General features: G+C 41.1%; 1 protein-coding gene across 3 annotated transcripts in view; it reads left to right on the forward strand.

The window, feature by feature from the left end:
* Window positions 1-20234, forward strand: part of LOC102433518 (hippocampus abundant transcript-like protein 1) — a 102270-nt gene that overhangs the window by 12035 nt on the left and 70001 nt on the right. The gene's annotated exons all lie outside the window — the stretch shown is intronic.

The following is a 20234-nucleotide window of genomic DNA, read 5'->3' on the forward strand; positions in this document are numbered from 1 at the left end:
TCATTTATACAAGCAAAAGAGAAATGTTTAAGCATACGTTCACAGGACCATATGTCTAAATATGTGTTTGAGAGTAGGTCTTGACAGCAATTTAAAGACTGCTTATTCCATTGGGTTGTTTATGCTGTGCCAGATGGAACCACCCGCAGCAGAACACTTGGGCTGCTCATTAAGTATTCCTGAGTAGCAGGATACTCACACTGCACCAGAGTCCTGGTTCATAATGAATAAACTATATATATTTAAAAGATCATTAAGATGTCGTAGAGGGAATTATAAAGCTTTGTTGAACATTATGAATTACTTTATATGGATGTGATGGCCTTTGACTTAACATAAAAAATAGGAGATTGGTAAGTACCTTGTAACAATGAAAGTGATGATTGTAAGAATATTAACATTTCCACTTTGGGTAGCTTACCTACAGTCATATCTTAGCAGAGGCTGTATTGAATTTCTTAGAAAGAACTTAGATGTTTGATGTGTGGTTAGATGGAAGAGAGATACTAAGTAAAGACTGGGGTACAGATTTTAGGTGCCTAGTAACTTTTTAACACTTAATTTTAATAAAGGTATTTTGAAATTGGCCTTAAATTACAGTTGTCTTAAATCGTTCTTTTTTAAAAATATATATTTCTATTGATTTCAGAGAGAAAGAGAGAGGGAGAAGAGATAGAAACATCAATGATGAGAGAGAATCATTGATCGGCTGCCTCCTGCACACCCGGTACTGGGGATCAAGCCCACAACCCGGGCAGGCGCCCCAGACCGGAATCAAACCCAGGACCCCTCAGTCCACAGGGTGATGTTCTATCCTCTGGGCCAAACAGGCCAGGGTAAATTGTTCTTTAAAAATCATTGGAAATTAACTCTTCCCAGTCATCATTTTGTCTTACTCAAGGAATCCCTTTGTATACAACTAAACTTTGTTTCCCAAGTAGGTTTAGAAAATACAGAAACTTAGAGGGTGGCTATTAGCTTTACATGAGACTTCACTATATACTTTCAAGATTTTAATTCTTGTGGCACATTTAAAATACAATATTATTAAATAAAACTACAACATGGATGAAACAATCAATTTTAAAAATTGTGTTTTTAATCCTCTGTTTTATTCGTTCTCATTGTACTAGTTGTTTCTTCATAATGCTTTCCTCCAGTAGGACCTGGGAAAATAAGTAGTCCCCATTTTAGTTACATGAGATTTGCCTGCTGTGCTCATCACTGTGTCCCTAGTGACTAGCATTGCCTGGGACACAGCTAGTATTTTTCTTTGAACAAATATATATGTTGTAGGTACACACATCTATGTCCTCAAGTGATTATTTTTTCAACATATTTTTAGCATAAATACAGACACATCAGGCCACTCATTTTAAGAAACCGTGTTATTTGATTTTTTGCCCTAGTTCTTTATTTCTTTTTCCTCCCAGCTTTTCTAGGTTGCAAAGTTGCTTATAGTCAATATGGAAGTAATCCTGTAATCATTCTTTATTGGGTAAACATTCAACAAGTAAATTTTAATATGCCCCAGGGACTGATGCGCCTTCCTTGTTGCTGCCCAAAGCAAATAATTTTCCTAGATTTTCTATATCCCTGTTAGTTCCTGGAATGCAGTCCTATAAGGCAGCTAAAATGCTGCTCTCCTGTCACTTTGCAGTTTCTAAGCAGTTCTGCTGCTTGCAAGGATTTGGTTAAAATGCACATTTGTTTGTGAGGAGCAGAGTTGCTAGTATCACTTTGTCGCTCTGTGGTGTCCTAGAAGTGTTGCTGAGTTAGTGGATGTGCTTATTATTTTCTAAGCTCTTGATGTTGCTAAAAATAGTTTTTACATCTTTAAATGCTGGTTTTCCTCAATATTTTTGTTGAACTTTATTTACAAGTGGGATAGATCAGGGATTGTGAAAACATGTCTTGTGGGGCTAGGCAAGGAAGTAAATGTGACAAGTGTTGGCAATTGGAATATATGTTCCTTCTACTGCACAGCCACTGTCTGCCACTCAGCCAGTCAACATGGCAGTTCAAGCCCCATGTTTTGACATCTTCAGTGACTTTCTATGAAATGCTAGAAAGTCATATAAAGTTTGGTGAAATTTCTTGAAATTTGCAGATTGACAGCTAATTCACTATGAAAAATACAATGAGTCAAATAGAATTACTTTGCTAATTTTCCACCTCTGGTAGCAAGGGTGGTGTTCTCCAGCCCTGATGGAAAGTCCTGTTCCTTACAATTGAATCAAGTGCTGCTTATAGGAGCTCTTGATTTGTGAAAGTTTGGGTGTCTGGGAACTCCTGTAGTACTGAAGTAGTTTATCATGTGTAGGGCTTCATGCCATTGGCAGCCATGAGTGACCTAGTGTACTATCCTTTTTTAATGAATCTTACACCATTCAATCCTTCAAGTATTTCACTTAGAAGTCCCACTTCAAATAACTATGCTTGTGATTGTTACCTTGGCGACCAATAGCAGCTTTTTTCTTTTTCTTTTCTTTTTTTATTTTGTTAATCCTCACCAGTTTTTTCCATTGATTTTCAGAGAGAGAGTGGTGGGAGGGAGGGAGGTGGGGAAGGAGAGAGAGAGAGAAAGAGAAAGAGAAAAGAGAGAGAGAGAGAAAGAAACATCAGTGTAAGAGAAGCATATCAATTGGTTGCCTCCTGTAGGAGCCCTGACTAGGCTGGGGATCAAATCTGCAGCCCACTGACCATGGCTGTAGCTCCACAGCTCTGAGAGTAAGATTCCAGGAGCTCATTTTGTAACCTTTCATTAACCCTTTCAACTGTAGATGTTTTTCCAAACAAAGGAGAGAATGGGCTACTGTGAGTCAGTTTACCCACTAACATCTCAGTAAACTGTGCTGTGAATATTTGTGGGGTTTTTGCTGGCAAAATGGATGATTACCACAATGTTAAAGCATAAAAGAGGTCATCAAGAATGCTGGTATTTCTAATGGTGTGAAAACAATGATCACAGGCAGTTGAAGAGGTAGGAAGACTGCTGTTGATTTGGATGAATGAAAAGCAGTCAGCCTGTGACAGCAAGGAAGATGCTGCATGCTAGAGCGAGGACTGAAAGTTTAAGGTCAGTAGGAGGTAGTTCGATAAATTTAAGAAAAGAAGTGTTTGTTTACAGATTAAACAGAACATTAGCTATGTACTGTATGTAAGAAAGTTTAAAACAATCATTTGGGGGTCTGGAACAAATTAATCCAATCTACATTATTTCTAATGGGGAAAAATGATTCAGTTTTCAAACAAATCTTCTCGAACATCCTTCTGGAACGAATTAAGTTCGAGAACTGAGGTCCTACTATATTGTATTTTCCATATGAACGACTGTAAATCTACTTTTGCCCAACCACATATGCTTACATGCAGATATTGTACAGCTTCATTGTACAGGAAATTCATTTCTCCAGGTTTTCTAAAGTTCTGTTTTTAAAGTGATAAAAATAAAACTTTTATGTTTACAATAGTCCTTCCCAAGAATAAAGGCGATATCTTCCTTGAGTTTTTATTTCTTAATATGCTTTAATTGATTTTAGAGAGAGGAAGGGAGATAGACAAACAGCGATGAATCTATTTGGCTGCATCCTGCATGCCCTCTGCTGGGGATAGAATGCACAACCTGGATGTGTTCCCTGACCAGGAATCAAGCCAGCACAGGATGACGCTCAACAACCAACCACACCAGCCAGGGACCCCTGAGTTTCTTAATGTGAAAAGTGTTTAAAAAAATGAAAACTTTGATCTTATCTGAGATATTAATATCCTATCTAATAAAGAGAGAATATGCTAATTAACCCTCATTCCATTGCAAAGTTGGTGGTGCCCACAGCCAATAAGGAGGTAATATACTAATTGCTGCCCCGCCCTCAAAGATAGCAGCGCCCACAGCCAATAAGGAGGGAATATATTAATTGACTGCCCCACCCTCAAAAATGGTGGTGCCCACAGCCAATGAGGGAATATGCTAATTGACTGCCATTCAAAGATGGCAGCTCCCACAGCCACAAGATGGCTGGCAGGGGAGGGCAGTTAGGGGTGACCAGGCCAGCAGGGAAGGGCAGTTGGGGCTGACCGGGCCTGCAGGGGAGGGTAGTTGGGGGGGACTGGGCCTGCAGGGGAGGGCAGTTAGGGGCGACCAGGCTGGCAGGGGAGGGCAGTTGGGGATGATCGGGCCAGCAGGGGAGCAGTTAGGCATCAATCAGGCTGGCAGGGGAGTAGTTAGGGGGTGATCAGGCTGGCAGGCAGAAGCAGTTAGGGGCAATCAGGCAGGCAGGCAGGCAGGTGAACTGTTGGGAGCCAGCCGTCCCAGATTATGAGAGGGATGTCCGACTGCCAATTTAGGGATCGGGCCTAAACTGGCAGTCGGACATCCCTCGAGGGGTCCCAGATTGGAGAGGGTGCAGGCTGGGCTGAGGGATACCCCCCACCCCCCAGTGCACGAATTTCATGCACCGGGCCTCTAGTACTTATAATTAGGTTTACTTTATTATGTTAACAGTTATCTTTTGTAGTTCAGTTTATTTATATCTTTAATTTCTTTGACTATCATAAAAAGTTTGAATATTGCTGTTTTCTTTACAGATGCTTTATTTTATGGAGGTTAGTCATTAGCTTTAAAAACAATTATTGACTTCTTTTACTTATTCCTCCTATAAGATTTTACTGTTTCCTTCTCTCTTTTTTTAATAGAGAAAATTAGAAAAGTTTTAAAAAGCATAGATAGAAAAATCTTTAGAGGAACTGCCTGCATCATGGCTGTTAGCCAGAAATGGTCACTCAGACTGCCAGAAATTAGGAAGCAAGGACTGTCATCCATTCATGGTTATAGTTTTACCAAATTAAAAAGGTTATCTCTTATTCCTAGATAGCAGTACCTGCATCGGTGAATGCATGTTTGGATCATTTTGAGTGTAGAATTGTTTTAGGGGACACAAGGGGTCAGGACTGTGAAGGCAGAGCTGGGGGCAGCAGATCAGCACTGCTGCCCCTTTGACAGCATGGGGGTAACCTGAAGTTTTGAGTATTCACCGGCACTCCCCCCAGTGGCAGAAGCTGTGAGAAAGCCTGTAGTCAAGAGAATCTGAGAAATATCTCAAAGCTCTCAGCCTTGATCTGACAGAGTGTAGAAGGGAAAATGGGAGATTGAGAGACACTGTCACTCCCTGGATCAGAGAAGCACTTTTAAAAATATACTGATTTCTTGTTTTGCCGTTTTACCACATTTTTGTGATGTGTGTGACAAATTAAATTATTAAACACTTCTAATATTCATTTGTATGTCTTTTTAATTTAAATTTTATATTGTTGACACCATTATAGATTTCCTTCTACTCTCCCCTCCATTGCCCAACTACATGTCCCCCTACCTCTGTACTTGTCTTTCTCTGACTTGCATATTTCACTTAGCATAATATTTCCAGGTCCATCCATGGGTCTTTTTTTTGTTTTTTTACAGCTACATAGTATTCCATTGTGTAAATGTACCACATCTTTTTTATACATTCATCTACTAGATGGGCACTTGGCTGTTTCCAGATCTTAGCTATTGTAAACAACACTGCTATGAGCACAGTGGCGCATATATTCTTTCTGACTGGTGCTTCAGGATTCTTAGGAAATTATTGTTTTGCACAGTGACTGCACCAGTCTGCATTCCCACTAGCAGTGTAGGAGGGTTCTCTTTTCTCCACATCCTTGCCAATGCTTGTTTATTGATTTATTGATGGCAGCCATTCTGACAGGTGTGAGGTAATACCTCACTGTACTTTTAATTTGCATCTACCTGATGATTAGTGACCTTGGGTATTTTTTTCAAATGGCTATTGAACATCTGTATGTCCTCTTTGGAGAAGTGTGTATTCAGATCCTTTGCCCATTTTTAACTTGGATTGTCTGTCTTCCTGGTGTTGAGTTGTATTAATTCTTTATATACAGTGTGGGTAAAAGTAGGTTTACAATTGTTCATATGGAAAATAATACAATAAGAAATAAATAATGACATAAGAATATACTGTGGGTCTCATACTCAAAACTGTAAATCTAATTTTACCCCACCCTGTAGTTGGGAGATAACCTCTTATCAGATGAACTATTGCCAAATATGTTCTCCATACAGTAGGCTCACTTTTCGTTTTGGTGATGGTTTCTTTTGATGTGGTCCCATTTGTTTGTTTTCTCCTTAGTTACCCTTGTCCTAGGAGATGTGTCAACAAACATATTACTACAAGAGATGTCTGAGATTATGCTGACTATGTATTCTAGGGTTTTTATGGTTTCACTACATACATTTAAGTCTTTTATCCATTTTGAGTTTATACGTGTGTATGGTATAAGGTAGTGGTCTAGTTTGATTTTTTTTTTGCATGTGTCTGTCCAATTTTCTCAACATCATTTATTGAAAAGGCTGTCTTTATTCATCGTGTGCTCTTGCCTCCTTTGTCAAATAATAAATGAGTGTAATGGCTTGTATTAATTTCTGTATTCTCTGTTCTGTTCCATTGGTCTATGTGCCTGTTCTTGTGCCAGTACCAGGCTGTTTTAGAGTGGCTTTGTAGCATAGCTTGATATCCGGTATTGTGATTACTCCAGCTTTATTCTTTTTTCTCAAGATTGCTGAGGGTATTTGGGGTCTTATTTGGTTCCATATACATTTTTGGAGTATTTGTTCTAGTTCTGTGAAGTATGTTGGTATTTTTATAGGGATTGCATTGATGCTATAGATTGCTTTAGGTAATATGGACATTTTTAATAATGTTGATTCTTCCAATCTATGGACACTTGTTTATATTTTTCCACTTGTTTATATCTTCCTCTATGTCTTTTATCAATATCCTGTAGTTTTCTGAGTACAAGACTTTTACCTCCTGTCCCAAGTAGATCCCAGGAAAGGATCTGGGGTGTTTATCTAAGACTTCCCTTGAGATGAACTTAACCGTGCAGGTGTGGGACATTCAAGTAGTTGCTAGCGAAGAGGCTGCTCTACGCAAGCAGGACCAAGGGTAGGCCTAGGACTGAAAAGACCAGAAGCATTAATTTCAATTTTAAGTGTATGCAAAATGATTCAATTAACTGCCTGAGGAATTACACCACATGAAACATACACAGTTGCAAATCACACAGCACTTTATTACTCACAAAAGTTCCTGATGCTGCACATACAGGCTTGATAGGGTCCCAGTGATGCTGTCCTCTGGGGTCCAGCAGCTGGGCTGGTCTGGTTCGGATGCAGGGGCCGGTGTTCCTCACCTGAGAGCTCGGTCGCGTCTCAATTGGGAGGTACTAACCATTCTTCTGTCGTCTGGCAGAGAGAGGAGCGTGGAGCAGCGTTGCTTGCCAGACTGGCAAAAGGATGTGCCTTTGTGGCTGTCTTGACGGGCGAGCACCGTTGGCTGGTCAGGACCCATTTTTAAAGCCTGTTCCGCACCCACAGCAGTTAAGGTGGCTATCAATGAATTACGTCAATGCACACATACTAATCTCAAACAGGGCAAGGGGCTACATGTGGTTATCTAGGGAGAGTATATCACTCACTCAAATGATAATCTTGACCTTGACAAGTCACTCTAAGTCAGTAACTGAAGTTCAAATCCTTATCTATGAGGTACACATGCTTCAGGGCAGTGGGGAATGTGTCCTTAATATCACACTTTAAGTTAAAAGGAAAGTTAACTCAAACATTTTAAACCCTTCTTAACATTTCTTTAGACGTTTTTAAAGCATTTAAAAATTTTTCTATATTTTACTACAACACCTCCTTTGTTAAGTTTATTCCTAAGTATCTTAATTTTTTTTATTGTTGTTGCAGTGGAAACAACAATAAAACGATTGTTTTTTTGGTTGTTGTTTTTAGTTTCTCTGAGAATTCGTTATTGGTGTATAAAATGCCATCAATTTCTGGGAGTTAATTTTATATCCTGTTACATTGCCAAATTCATTTATTAAATCTAGTTTGTTTGTTTTTTTGGTGGAGTCTAGGGTTTTCTATGTACAATATGATATCACCTATGAATAATGATAGTTTTACTTCCTCCTTTCCAATTTAGATGCCTTTTATCCCTTCTTCTTGTCTGATAGCTGTGGGTAGGACTTCCAGTACTGTGTTGAATAAGAGTGGAGAATGCAAACATCCTTGTTTTAGTTTTTGCCCATGATTGTTGGCTATAGGTTTGTCATATATGGCCTTTATTATGTTGAGGCATGATCCCTCTGTTCTCACTTTGCTGAGAGGTTTTTATTAAAAATGGGTGTTGGAGACAACCAAGAAGGCGGCATAGGTAAACACCTGAACTTGCTGCTGCGCACAACCACATTGAAAATACAACTAAAAGACAAATATCACCCAGAACCACGGGAAAGTTGGCTGAGTAGAAATTCTACAACTAGAAGGAAAGAGAAAAGTGCATTGAGTCCGGTAGGAGGTGCAGAGGTGTGGAAGTACGGAGGCGTGCGGGAAATAGGCTGGCAGCTGGATACGTTGTTGTCTTTTTCAACCGTGAGGGAGATACAAGCTCCCGACTCCTCTGAACTCCAGCTCTGGGCGAGAATTTGGGGACCCAGACTCATACGGAGAGAAACTGTATTGTCTGGCATTGGGCTGGAGCGTGAGGGCAGCTTTCTCGCAGAGGTGCTTGCAGCGTTCATTATTCCTGCACAGGGCCACGGAACACAGAGACCCAGGGACCTATCCAGGGGGAGGGCCATTGGGCAAGTATTACTATTTACACCGCCCCATGATTTCCTGAGACCACGCCCCACCCAGTTTATGTCCCCACCCAAGCTGTGCGCAGACGCTTTTACATACTAATGGCCTGGCCTTTCTCCGCCTAAAAACCTATCAAACTGTAGCTGGGTTAGAGAACCACAGAGCTTCCAAAAGAAGGCCTAAGGCTCGTCAGCAGCCTGCATTACTATATAGCTCCGCCTCATCTGGGCATCTCCAAACCCCGAAGAGGAAGAATCTGCAGATCTCTCTGTAGCTTCTACTGGGTGGCCTCAGGCAGTGGCTGACTTTGCACCTCCTTGGAGATCCAAGAGCCAGTGTATCCAGTGGTCAGAGTGAGACTATCCAGATTACAGCTCTTTACATCCATAAGAGACAGACTCAGGGGGCAGATTCAGTGAGCACCAAAGCCCCACTGAAGCAAGTCCTGCCCCATAAGGGTGTCTTCAGCACAGAAGTTCTCCCATTATAGCACAACTGGTCATCACAGCTAATTGACCTGGAGGTCAAATCCTCCCAGTGACACCAATAGCAATCAAAGCTTAACTACAACAAGACTGTGCACACAGCCCACAAAGGGGTGCACCAAGAGTGTCCACCTCAGATAATTAGGGGAGGCTGAGCCACTGGGCCCTATAGGACACCTAGCACACAAAGCCACTCTATCAACACAGGGAAGCAGCCAAATGTGGAGACAAAGAAACAGGTCACAGATGAAATAAATGGAGGAAAGCAAATGACTGGATATAGAGTTCAAAACCACGGTTATAGGTTTTTCAAGAAACTTCCGAGAAATTTAGTGAGACCCTCAAGGATATGAAAGAGGACCAATTAGAAATTAAGCATACACTGACTGAAATAAAGAATAATATACAGAGAACTAACAGCAGACTGGAGGATCCTAAGAATCAAGTCAAAGATTTGAAATATGAAGAAGCAAAAACACCCAGCCAGAAAAGCAAAAGGAAAAAAGAATACAAAAATATGAAGATAGTGCAAGGAGCCTCTGGGACAACTTCAAGCGTACCAACATCGAATTATAGGGGTGCCAGAAGAAGAGAGAGAGCAAGATATTGAAAATCTATTTGAAGAAATAATGACAGAAAACTACCCCTACCTGGTGAAAGAAATACACTTACATGTCCAGGAAGCACAGAAAGTCCCAAACAAGAGGAACCCAAAGAGGACCACACCAAGACACATCATAATTAAAATGCCAAGGGCATGGATAATTAAGACCATTACAAACTTTTGAACAATAATAAATACAGTGGCAGAGCTGCCTCAAACCGATTGTCGGACTGCAGTGGGAAGGCCAGGGAGGGTTGGGGGACAGGAGGGAGGGGAATAAGAGATCAACCGAAGGACTTGTATGCATCCATATAACCATAACTAATGGACATAAGACACTGGGGGGTAAGGGAGGGCAGGGGCTTGTCAAGGGTGGGAGGGAAAAAAAGGACACTTATGTAATACCCTTTGTAATACTTTTAGCGAAAAATAAAAAAAAATAAAAAAAATTAAAAAAAAAGAGGAAAAAAAAATACCAAGGGCAAAAGACAAAGAGAGAATATTAAAAGCAGCAAGAGAAAAACTGTTAGTTACCTACAAGGGAGTACCCATACGACTGTCAGCTGATTTCTCAACAGAAACTATGCAGGCCAGAAGGGAGTGGCAAGAAATATTCAAAGTGATGAATAGCAAGAACCTACAACCAAGATTACTTTATCCAGCAAAGCTATCTGTAGAATTGAAGGTCAGATAAAGAGCATCAGAGATAGTAAAAAGCTAAAGGAGTTCATCACTTCCAAACCAGTATTATATGAAATGCTTAAGGGCATCCTATATAATAAAACCCTGGGAGTAACGTCACGACTGAGGCTCGACCAACTGGAAGGAAGTCAGTCCTGCAGGGGTTGTCTTGGAAACGGCTGCACCCTCCCGAGCTGTTTCCGGTAAGGGCGAGGTTTGAGGCAGGAACCGGCCCTCAGAGCGTGGAGGAATCTACACCAATAAAAGAGAAACATGGTAATTAGCATACGACCGCTACCCTTTTCATTGGCTAATCAGTGAGTATATGCAAATTAACTCCCAGCCAAGATGGCGGCCGGCAGCCATGCACTAAAGCGAGCAGGGAGGCTTGCTTGCTTCAGTGACTGCGGACTCCAACGTTCCCCGCCTCACTTGCCGGCCTCTCAGCTGCAACTCTAAGCAACTATGTACTATGTTGCAAATAAGAAGCTAAACAAAACCCCAGAAACCAACTTTCATTCAGCCGGGCTTTAGCAACATTGTATCGATGTTTTCAGCGGCGAGGCCTCAGAGCTACAGCTGGCCCAGAATAAAAAAAAACAAAAAAGAAAACAAGGAGCGGTTGGAAGCTTCAGTCACTCACTTCCGGAAAACAGCCCTCAGCCCCTCACCCAGACTGGCCAGGCACCCAAGTGGGGACCCCCAACCTGATCCAGGACACCCTTCAGGGCAAACCAGCCAGCCCCTACCCATGCACCAGGCCTCTATTCTATATAGTAAAAGGGTAATATGCCTCCTGGCACCGGGATCAGCGTGACGGGGCAGCGCCCAAAAACCCCTGATCGCCCTGCGGCTCTGTGTGTGACAGGGGAAGGCGCCCCAACCCCCTGATCTGCCCTGCTCTGTGCCTGACAGGGGGGAGCTCCCCAATCCCCTGATTGCCCTGCGGCTCTGTGTTTGACAGGGTGCAGCGCACCAACCCCCTGATTGGCCCTGCTGTGTGTGTGACAGGGTGCAGCGCCCCAACCCCCCCCCCCACACTGGCCCTGCTCTGTGTATGACAGGGTAGAGCCATAACCTCTCCATCGGCCCTGCCCCGAGTGTGAAAGTGGCGGCGCCCCAACCCCCTGATCGGCCCTGCTCTGTGAGTGATAGAGGGTGGCGCCCCAACCCCCCTCCACGGGCCTTGCTCTGTGTGTGACAGGGTAGAGCCATAACCTCCCCATTGGCCCTGCCCTGAGTGTGACAGGGTGCAGCGCCCCAACCCCCTGATCCGCCCTGCTCTGTGTGTGACAGGGGGCGGTGCCCCAACTCCCCTATCGGCCCTACTCTGTGAGTGACAGTGGGGAGCTCCTCAACCCCCTGATGGGCCCTGCTCTGTGCGTGACAGGGTACGGAGCCCCAACACCCCTGATGGGCCCTGCTCTGTGAGTGACAGGGGGCAGCACCCCAACCCCCTGATGGGCCCTGCTCTGTGCGTGACAGGGGGTGGCGCCGCAACCTCTCCATCGACCCTGCCTTGAGTGTGACAGGGGGCGGTGCCCCAACCACCCAATCGGCCCTACCCTGAGCGTGACTGGGGGTGGCATCGCAACCTCCCGATCCGCCCTGCTCTGTGCATGACGGGGCGGCGCCCCAACTCCCCAATCGGCCCTGTTCTGAGCCTGACCAGGGGCTGCACTTAGGAATTGGGCCTGCCCTCTGCCATCTGGAAGTAGGCCTAAGCCAACAGGTCGTTATCTCCCGAGGGGTCCCAGACTGCCAGAGGGCACAGGCCGGGCTGGGGGACCCCCCCCCGCCAGTGCACAAATTTTTGTGCACCGGGCCTCTAGTATTTTTATAAAGTTTTAATACATTTTATTAGATGTCCTGGTAGTACTGTTTTACCCACAGTGTCTACAGGAATTGCTGCAAATTTATTTCTCGGTGGAAACACCTTTCATTCCCAATATAAATCACCCATTCCAGTAAATGAAACTTCAATTTCTAGTCTCGATATAAACAGTGAAGTTGCTAAAACTATTAAAAAGACCCAACTTCTCATTATTGATGAATGCACCATGGCATCCAGTCATGCTATAAACGCCATACACAGATTACTAAGAGAAATTTGAATGTTGTATTTGGTGGAAAAGTTCTTCTTGGAGGGGATTTTTGACAATGTCTCAGTATTGTACCACATGCTATGTGATCAACCATAGTACAAACTAGTTTATTTTTTTTAAGTATGTTTTATTGGTTTTTTACAGAGAGGAAGGGAGAGGGATAGAGAGTTAGAAACATCGATCAGCTGCCTCCTGCACACCCCCTACTGGGGATATGCCCGCAACCAAGGCACATGCCCTTGACCGGAATCGAACCCGGGACCCTTCAGTCCACAGGCCAACGCTCTATCCGCTGACCCAAACCAATTAGGGCTTTTTTTTTTTTTAATGAGTTTAAAGTACTGTAATGTTTGTGGATGTTTCAGAAAGTTGTCTCTTACAACAAATATGAGATCAGAGGATTCTGCTTACAGTGAATGGTTAGTAAAACTTGAGATGGCAAACTTGATAGCAGTTTTCATTTAGGAATGGATATTATTGAAATCCCCTTTGAAATGATTTGTAATGGATCTATTATTGAAGCTACCTTTGGAACACTATATCTATAGATAATATTAAAAATATATCTAAACGTGCAATTCTTTGTCCAAAAAATGAGCACGTTCAAAAAGTAAATGAAGAAATTTTGGATGTACTCGATGGAGATTTTCACACATATTTGAATGATGATTCCATTGATTCCACAGATGATGCTGAAAAGGAAATTTTTCCCATCAAATTTCTTAATAGTATTACTCCTTCAGGAATGCTGTGTCATAAATTAAAATTGAAAGTGGGTGCAATCATGATGCTATTGAGAAATCTTAATAGTAAATGGGGTCTTTGTAATGGTACCAGATTTATTATCAAAAGATTCTGACCTAACATTATTGAAGCTGAAATATTAACAGGATCTGCAGAGGGAGAGGTTCTGATTCCAAGAATTAATTTGTCTCCTGACACTGGCCTCCCATTTAAATTGATTCAAGGACAGTTTCCCATGATGCCAGCATTTGTGATGACTATTAATAAATCTCAAGGACAAACTCTAGACAGAGTAGGAATATTCCTACCTGAACCCATTTCGCACATGGTCAGTTATATGTTGCTTTCTCTCGAGTTTGAAGAGCATGTGATGTTAAAGTTAAAGTTCTAAATAATTTATCACAAGGGAAATTAGTCAAGCACTCTGAAAGTGTTTTCACTCTTAATGTGGTATACAGGGAGATATTAGGATAAGTTTAATCACTTTATCAGTCATTGTTTGCATCACTGTTGTTTTTATATCATGTTTTATATCATGCCTCTTATATCCTTTTGTTATTGTTTATTAATAAATTTATATGTTATTTTCATATACATTTTACTAATTTCCTTTCATCTCTCACACTTCTATTATAGAGAATGGGCAAATAGTAAAATTAAAACATTTCTGCTAATTAATTCCCTTTTAATGTACACGAATTTCGTGCACTGGACAACTAGTTCTTTAAGAAGAGGAGAAAGAAGAAAAAGGTAAAGATAAAAATTATGAACAAGCCCTAACCGGTTTGGCTGAGTGGATAGAGCCTTGGCCTGCGGACTCAAGGGTCCCAGGTTTGATTCCGGTCAAGGGCATGTACCTTGGTTGCAAGCACATCCCCAGTAGGGAGTGTGCAGGAGGCAGCTGATCGATGTTTCACTCTCATCGATGTTTCTAACTCTTTACCTCTCTCCCTTTCTCTCTTTAAAAAATCAATAAAATATATTTTTAAAAAATGAACAACAAATGCATATCTATCAACAAGTGAATCTAAAAATCAGGTGAATAAAAAATCTGACGAACAGAATAAACTGGTGAATAGAATAGAATCAGGGGCATAGAAAGGGAATGGACCGACAATTCTCGCGGGGGAAAGGCAGCTGGGGGTGCGGGAAGAGATTGGACAATAATCGTACACCTATGGATGAGGACAATAGGGGGGGTGATGGTGGAGGAGGGGGAGGGTGGAAACTGGGCGGAGGGGAGCTATGGGGAGGGGAGAGGAACAACTGTAATCTGAACAATAAAGATTTATTTTGAAAAAATGGGTGTTGGATTTTTTTAAATGTTTTTCTTTGTCTATTGATATGATCATGTGATTTTTGTCTTTCAATTTGTTTATATGATGTATCACATTTATTGATTTGCAAATATGGTGCCAATCTTACATCCCTGGAATAAATCCCACTTGGTCATGGTGTATGACCTTTTTAATATATTGCTGGATCCAATATGCTATTATTTTGTTTAGGATTTTAGCATCTATCAGGGATATTATCCTGTAATTCTCTCTTTTTTTAATTTAATTTAATTTTATTTATTTATTTATTTTTAATAAATTTTTTTATTGCTTAAATTATTACAAAGAGTATTACATATGTCTCCTTTTTTTTTTTCCCCACACTTGACAATCCCCTGGCCTCCCCGACCCCCCAGTGTCTTATGTCCATTGGTTATGCTTATATGCATGCATACAAGTCCTTTGGTTGATCTCTTACCACCCCCCCCCCTCCAGCCCCCCCACCCTCCCCGGCCTTCCTGCTGTAGTTTAACAGTCTGTTCGAGGCAACTCTGCCTCTGTATCTATTATTGTTCAAAAGTTTATAATGGACTCTATTATCCGTGAATGAGTGAGATCATGTGGTATTTTTCCTTCATTGACTGGCTTATTTCACTTAGCATAATGCTCTCCAGTTCCATCCATGCTGTTGCAAATGGTAAGAGTTCCTTCTTTTTTACAGCAGCATAGTATTCCATCGTGTAGATGTACCACAGTTTTCTAATCCATTCATCTACAGATGGGCACTTAGGCTGTTTCCAGATCTTAGCTATGGTGAATTGTGCTGCTATGAACATATATCCTTTCTGATTGGTGTTTCTGTTTTCTTTGGATATATTCCTAGAAGTGGGATCACAGGGTCAAATGGGAGTTCCATTTCCAGTTTTTTGAGGAAACTCCATACTATTTTCCATAGTGGCTGCACCAGTCTGCCTTCCCACCAGCAGTGCACAAGTGTTCCTTTTTCTACACATCCTCTCCAGCACTTGTCGTTTGTTGATTTGTTGATGATAGCCATTCTGACAGGTGTGAAATGGTACCTCATTGTTGTTTTGATTTGCATTTCTCGGATGATTAGTGATTTTGAGTATGTTTTCATATGTCTCTTGGCTTTCTGAATGTCCTCTTTTGAAAGGTGTCTATTTAGGTCCTTTACCCATTTTTTGATTGGATTGTTTGTTTATCTTCCTTTTGTTAAGTTGTATGAGTTCCCTATAAATGTTGGAGATTAAGCCCTTATTGGTGGTAACATTGGCAAATATGTTTTCCCACGCAGTGGGTTTTCTTGTTGTTTTGTTGATGGTTTCTTTTGCTGTGCAGAAGCTTTTTATTTTGATGTAGTTCCATTTGTTTATTTTCTTTTTCGTTTCCAATGCCCTAGGAGCTGTATTGGTGAAGAAATTGCTTCGGCATATGTCTGAGATTTTGGTGCCTTTGGATTCTTCTAGTATTTTCATGGTTTCCAGTTGTACATTTAAGTCCTTTATCCATTTTGAGTTTATTTTTGTGTATGGTGTAAGTTGGTGGTGTAGTTTCATTTTTTTGCATGTATCTGTCCCAATTTTCCCAACACCATTTATTGAAGAGACTATCTTGACTCCATTGTGTGTTCTTGCCTTCTTTGTCAAATATTAATTGAGCATATTGGTTCGGGTTGATTTCTGGGCTCTCTATTCTATTCCATTGATCTATATGTCTGTTCTTGTGCCAGTACCAGGCAGTTTTGAGAACAGTGGCTTTGTAATACAGCTTGATATCTGGTATTGAGATCCCACCTACTTTGTTCTTTCTCAGATTTGCTGCAGCTATTCGGGGTCTTTTTTTATTCCAGATGAACTTTTGGAGAGTTCGTTCTAGGTCTGTGAAATATGCCGTTGGTATTTTAATGGGAAGTGCGTTGAATTTATAGATTGCTTTGGGTAGTATGAACATTTTAATGATGTTGATTCTACCAACCCATGAACATGGTATGTTCTTCCATCTGTGTATGTCTTCCTCTATCTCTTTTTTCAATGTCCTGTAGGTTTCTGAGTAGACGTCTTTTACCTCTTTAGTTAAGTGTATTCCTAGGTGTCTTAATTTTTTTTGTGTGATGGTAAATGGGATTGCCTTTTAGGTCTCTCTTTCTGTAAGTTCACTATTGGTGTATAGAAATGCCATAGATTTCTTGGTGTTAATTTTGTATCCTGCTACATTGCTAAATTTATGTATTAAGTCTAGTAGTTTTTTGATGGAGTCTTTAGGGTTTTTTATGTACAATATCATGTCATCTGCGAATAAGGACAGTTTTACTTGTTCTTTTCCAATTTGGATGCCTTTTATTTCTTCTTCTTGTCTAATTGCAATGGCTAATACTTACAGTACTATGTGGAACAGGAGTGGTGAGAGTGGGCATCCCTGTCTTGTTCCTGTTCTTAGAGGAAATGGTGTTATTTTTTGTCCATTGAGTATGATGTTGGCTGTGGGTTTGTCATATATGGGGTTTATTATGTTGAGGTATGATCCTTCTATTCCCACCCTGCTGAGAGTTTTTATCAAAAATGGGTGGTGGACTTTGTCAAATGCTTTTTCTGCATCAATTGATATGACTATGTGGTTTTTTTTCTCTCAATTTTTTTATCTGATGTATCACGTTTATTGATATGCGGATATTGTACCATCCTTGCATCCCTGGGATAAATCCTACTTGGTCATGGTGTATGATCTTTCTGATGTACTGCTGGATCCGATTTGCTAAGATTTTGTTGACTGCTTCCATTTCTTCCATATTATTGGCCTATTGAGATTTTTAGATTCTTCCTGATTGAATTTTGAAATGTTGTATTTTTCTAGGAATTTGTCCATTTCCTCCAGGTTGTCTAGTTTGTTGGAGTAGAGTTGTCCATAGTATTTTTTAACAATCATTTGTATTTCTGTGGTGTCTGTTGTTATTCCGCCTCTATCATTTCTGTTTTTGTTTATTTGGGTCCTCTCTCTTTGCTTCTTGGTGAGCCTGGCTAGAGGTTCATCAATCTTGTTTATCCTTTCAAAGAACCAGCTCTTGGTTTCATTGATATTATGTATTGTTTTTTTGGTCTCTATGTCATTTATTTCTGCTCTCATATTTATTATCTCCTTCCTTCTGCTCACTTTGGGCTTTTCTTGTTGCTCTTTTTCTAGTTGTTTGAGATGTAGAGTTAGATGATTTATTACCATTTTTTCTTGTTTTTTTGAGATAGGCCTGTAGAGCTATAAACTTCCCTCTCTGGACTGCTTTCATTGTGTCACATAGGTTTTGGATTGTTGTGTTTTCATTGTCATTAGTTTCCAGGATGTTTTTAATTTCTTCTTTGATCTCATTGGTAACCCAATCAATATTTAATAACATGCTATTCAGCTTCCAAATGTTTGAGTGTTTTGGGTTGTTTTTATTGTAGTTTATTTCTAATAATATGCCATTGTGGTCTGAGAAGATGCTTGGTATGATTTCAATGTTCTTGAATTTGTGGAGACTTTGCTTGTGACCCAATATGTGGTTTATTTTTGAAAATGTCCCATGAGCACTTGAGAAGAACGTATATTCCGTGGCTTTGGGGTGAAATGTTCTGAAGATGTCAATTAAGTCCATCTGATCTAGTTAGTCATTTAGGATTGCTGTTTCTTTGCCGATTTTTTGTTTAGAGGATTTATCCAGTGATGTCAGTGGTGTATTAAAGTCCCCTACTATGATTGTATTGTTGTCGATCTCTCCCTTGATATGTTCCAGGAGTTTTTTCATGTATTTGGGTGCTCCTGCGTTGGGTGCATATATGTTTATCAGGGTTATATCCTCTTGTTGTGTTGATCCCTTTAGTATTATGAAGTGGCCTTCCTTATCTCTTGTTATGGCCTTCACTTTGAGGTCTATTTTGTCCAATATAAGTATTGCTACCCCAGCTTTCTTTTCATTTCCATTTGCCTGAAAGATATTTTTCCATCCCTTCACTTTCAGTCTGTGTGAGTCCCTTATTCTGAGGTGGGTCTCTTGTAGACAGCAAATATATGGGTCATGTTTTTTTATCCATTCAGCCACTGGATGTCTTTTGATTGGAGCATTTAGTCCATTTACGTTTAAAGTTATTATTGAAAGGTACTTGTTTGTAGCCATTTCTATTTTTTGTGCCTGTTTTCTTTCTTAGCTTTTTATTTCTTCTTTTTACACCAGTCCCTTTAGCATTTCTTGCATTGCTGGTTTGGTGGTGATAAACTCCCTTAGCCTTTTTTTGTCTGTGAAGCTTCTTATTTCCCCTTCAATTTTGAATAGCCTTGCTGGATAGAGTATTCTTGGATTCAGTCCTTTGCTTTGCATCACTTTGTAAATTTCTGTCCATTCTTTTCTGGCCTGATGTGTTTCTGTTGAGAAATCATTTGATAATCTAATGGGAGATCCCTTGTGTGTAACTTTCCATCTCTCTCTTGCAGCCTTTAAGATTCTCTCTTTGTCCTGAACATTTGCCTTGGTAATTATGATGTGTCTTGGTGTGGGTCTTTTCGGGTTCACCTTGTTTGGGACTCTTGTGTGCTTGTGTGACTTTTTTCTTCCCCACCTCAGGGAAGTTTTCTGATATTATTTCTTCATATAGGTTTTCTAAGTCTTGTTCATCTTTCTGTTGTTCTGTCACCCCTATTATTCGTATGTTGTTTCGTTTCATGTTGTCCCAAAGCTCCCTTAGGCTCTCCTCCTGTCTTTTAATTTTTTTCTCTAATTGCAGTTCAGTTTAGGTGTATTTTGCTTCCCTGTCTTCTAATTCGCTAATTCCGTCCTCCACTTCTCTTAGTCTACTGTTGAAACTTTCAATGGTGTTTTTTATTGCAGCTATATCACTCTTCATTTCTTCTTGGTTCTTACATAATTTATTGATTTTTTTATCCGTTTCTTTTTGATTCTTACATAAGTTGTTGATTATTTTTCATCCGTTTCTTCTTACTTCTTGCATAAGTTGTTGATTTCTTCCTCCATCCAGTTTATGCACTCTAGGACCCTTATTCTGAATTTCTTTTCTGTCATGTTGCATGCCTCTGTATCACTTAGCTGCTTTTCTGGCGAGTTCTCCTTTTCTTTTCTTTTGGGGTTTCTTTGTCTACCCATATTTGATCTCACCGACATATCTAGATGTTGAGTCCTTCAGGGGCTGCTCCTTCAGTGGCAGTGGCCCCTGGGCTGCGGTTGCTCCTCGGGCGGTTGTGGTAGCAGCTGCTCCTCAGTTGGTAGCATCTACTCTGGTGGGTGCTGTTCACAGCCATGGTGGCTCCTCTCGCTGGTGGGGGGAGGCTTCTCACACAGCTGCTGTTCCTCAGACAGAGGGTGTGCTGATCACGAGGCTGCTGTTCCTTGGATGGGGGCGGGCTACACACGCAGCTGCTACTCCTTGAACTGGGGCGGACTGCTCACGTGGCTACTGTTCCTTGAATGGGGGCTGGCTTCACGCTGCTGTTATTCCTCTGATGTGGTGGGCTGCTTGTCGGACTACTGCTCCTAGGACTTGGACAGGTTGATTGCATGTGTCTTGCTCCTCTGACGGGGGTGGGCTGCTTCGAGGCTGCTTCTCTTTGGACAGGAGGGAGCTGCACACA

The sequence above is a fragment of the Myotis lucifugus genome, unplaced genomic scaffold (genome assembly GCF_000147115.1).
Source record: "Myotis lucifugus unplaced genomic scaffold, Myoluc2.0 scaffold_404, whole genome shotgun sequence".
In the NCBI taxonomy this organism is placed as follows: domain Eukaryota; kingdom Metazoa; phylum Chordata; class Mammalia; order Chiroptera; family Vespertilionidae; genus Myotis; species Myotis lucifugus.